The sequence below is a fragment of the Oryzias melastigma genome, linkage group LG12 (genome assembly GCF_002922805.2).
Source record: "Oryzias melastigma strain HK-1 linkage group LG12, ASM292280v2, whole genome shotgun sequence".
Taxonomy (NCBI): Eukaryota; Metazoa; Chordata; class Actinopteri; order Beloniformes; family Adrianichthyidae; genus Oryzias; species Oryzias melastigma.
The window spans coordinates 20,130,399-20,133,709 of NC_050523.1; the positions used below are offsets into that span (position 1 = coordinate 20,130,399).

Genomic DNA, 3,311 nt, shown 5'->3' on the forward strand with positions numbered 1-3,311 from the left:
CGTCTGATTTGTTTATTGAGTATAAATAATTGATTTGTTGGTTACATTTTGTTTATGTATTTAAGTATCTTTTTTCTTGTTTCTTTTTTTATGAGATGATCTTATAATAGTAAAATAAACTAGTTTTTAACAACTCCTGACATGACACTAAAATAAGAGAACTTATGTGTTTTATCAATCCTCCATCATGCACACGTCAGATGATTGAGTAAAATGATGAACATTATTACGTTTAAAGCACATGTTCTTATGCTCTTATACTGTTTCATTGTGACTTTACAGCCCATTTTACAGCCATTTTTTATTGTTTTTTTTTTTTGTTTTTTGATGTTTTTTTGCCAAAATGTAATGCTTTTTTTTGTTTTACATTTTGTTACCTTTACTATGTTTTTGCGTGTGATTTATTAGTGTGATTTGCATTTCAGGGCCACCGTAATATACAGACTGAGTGTGCATCATTCCAAAGGTTATGAAAGATATGTTCTTGCAAATATAACCATCCTCATACCAAAACCTTAATATTCAATAATAATCAAAATCTTATCATGGACGTTTCTTTGTATAAGTTTTAACTCTTCTTAATTATGTGTATTATCCTCACAAGGAGCTATAAGTACTGATATATTCACACAGTCCCACGAGAAAGTATATGAGATTTCAAAAAAGGTCATTTTCTCTGCTCCTCCCTGCAGACACGTGTATCTGCAGGCACATTGCATCCCCATTAATTGCATAGCAAAACAGGATTATACTGCTGCTCTCTGGGCATTTTTATTAGTTCGTCTAAATAAGGAGTGAGGCTGAAGAGGTCACTCATCAACATGGCGAAAGCTTCCAAAACCAAGATTGTAACAGCAAAATGAAGCCCGCGGAGAGCGGGGAAATCAAGGTCTAATGCGGCTGCAGTGTCCCTTGGTCGAAGCCTTGTGGCCGACAGAGAGTGATAGGCTTGCTAAGGCAATCATACATTGCTTTTCACCTGTTTCAGACCAATTGGCTGGCCCTCCATGGACAGCTGCTCTCTTGCACGGTGTTTGACATATTGATGGATAATGGATAGACTCAGCCTCCGTATGGCGGCTTTGGAGCAGATTCCGACCATCTAATCCTTAATCCTTATTTTTTTTTTCAGCCTTCACTAAATTACTTGGAGAGCATGACACACAGAACATAATCTATGCACAGACTAGTGAGAAGAAAGCATAATCCTACAGATTTAGTGTCTCATGGACTTCCTACAATTTCTACAAGAAGATCCCATATTGTAAAAAAAACATGTTATTATTCTAATCACCTCCCTGTTCGCTTGGGAACTCACTGATTGGATGTAATGATAGCTTGTTTGTGATGATAACTGTTCTCTTGTGACACTTGCTTTGTGATAATGCTGCTCATAATTCCGCTGTGCTTTGTCTGTGACTCAGGCTGCAAAGACCGTCATCAGGAGAGGCACTTCAGGACCTTAAACATGTGTTTGCAACCTTGAAATATTTTTCTAATTGTGCTCATTTTTCAATAAAGAGCAATTAAGGTGGTTAACTAATTTTATCTTGTAGGAGTTAAGTATTCACGCACCGCTGATTTCCCTTATGATTGTGCATGTATTGTTGGGTGACAAAAAAAGCAATTAAACTAAGATTGTAGCAAAAATTCACCAAAATAAGTTGAGCTTTGACATATTTGGTAATATTTCTATACATCTCCATCAAACCCATTTTTAAATTTGGTGTTGAGGGAAGTTTATTTTTTAATGTTCTCTATTACATTGTCCTTTATTTTGTGCAGCCCATGAAGTCTTGCCTTTGTGTCAAAGCTGGAAGATTTATATTCACACTATGTGACCTTTGGTATTGGTGCGATGGTCGACCAGCTTTGGCAGCCTTATATTTCCAAGTGCACATGCTTCCATACTTGGGAGATGTTAAGCTCACCTTGGGAGTCTGGAGTGGCAGAACTCCACAGCTTTAGTTAATTGAATACCATTTTACTGTTTCTTCCATAGTTCCTGTAGCACTAATAAAACAAACATGCATATATATATATATATATATATATATATATATATATATATATATATATATATATATATATATATATATATATATATATATATATTCCACTTGTGATCAAAAGGACTAAAAGTTTTTGTTTTTTTACATTTATGGCCAGTGGTGTTGAACCTGTTGAATGAGGCACTGCTGGGATTCGGACCCAGGATCTCCTGTTTACTAGACAGGCGCTTTAACCAGCTAAGCCACAGCGCCTTGGTTTGTTTGTCACAGTGGTTTATGTCTTTCCCTAAAAACATTTGAAATAGCAGAAGGATCAACATGTTCTTAGATGCACCAACTATCAAAGAACGTTGTCTGTTTTCTATTTGTTTGTTCTTTTCTTATGAATGTATCTTTAAATTTAACTTTTCTTTTTAAGGACAGAAACTTTATTTTTATCTTCAAGAGTTTTTTTGCTGTATGACAATATTGTCTTCAATTAAAAGATTTTTTTAAAGAAATGTCACAGGTGCTGAAAGAGGCACTGCTGGGATTTGGACCCAGGATCTCCTGTTTACTAGACAGGCGCTTTAACCAGCTAAGCCACAGCGCCTTGCTTAGGTTGTCACAGTGGTTTATCTCTTTCCCAAAAAACATTTGAAATAGCAGAAGGATCAACATGTTCTTAGATGCACCAACTATCAAGGAATATAGCCTGTTTTCAATTTGTTTGTTCTTTTCCTATGAATGTATTTGGAACTAAACATTTCTTTTAAGGACACAAAACATTGCTTTGTCTTCAAGAACTTCTGGCATATAACTGTATTTTATTCAATGGGTAATATAATTTTTTTTTTGCCATTTATGGCCAGTGGTGTTTATACTATTGAATGAGGCACTGCTGGGATTTGGACCCAGGATCTCCTGTTTACTAGACAGGCGCTTTAACCAGCTAAGCCACAGCACCTGGTTTCGTCTGTGAGAGTGGTTTATCTTTATCCCTAAAAACATTTGAAATAGAAGAAGAATCAACATGTTCTTAGATGCACCAACTATCAAGGAAATTGGCCTGTTTTCTATTTGTTTGTTCTTTTCTTATGAATGTATGGGGAACCACACGTTACTTTTTAAGGACAAACACTAAATTGACAATATTCTCTTCAATTTACAGATTTTTTTTTTTGCATAAATGGCCAGTGGCGCTGACCATGTTGAAATAGGCACTGCTGGGATTTGGACCCAGGATCTCCTGTTTACTAGACAGGTGCTTTAACCAGCTAAGCCACAGCACCTTGTTTAGTTTGAACATTTGCAGAGGTG

General features: G+C 35.9%; 2 non-coding genes across 2 annotated transcripts; both read right to left on the bottom strand.

Moving 5' to 3' along the window:
* Positions 1-2,190: 2,190 nt before the first annotated feature.
* On the bottom strand, positions 2,191-2,264 carry trnat-agu. The gene has a single exon. It is a non-coding gene; the product is annotated as a tRNA-Thr (tRNA).
* A 266-nt stretch (positions 2,265-2,530) lies between these two features.
* trnat-agu lies at positions 2,531-2,604 on the bottom strand. The gene has a single exon. It is a non-coding gene; the product is annotated as a tRNA-Thr (tRNA).
* Between the last annotated feature and the right edge of the window lie 707 nt (positions 2,605-3,311).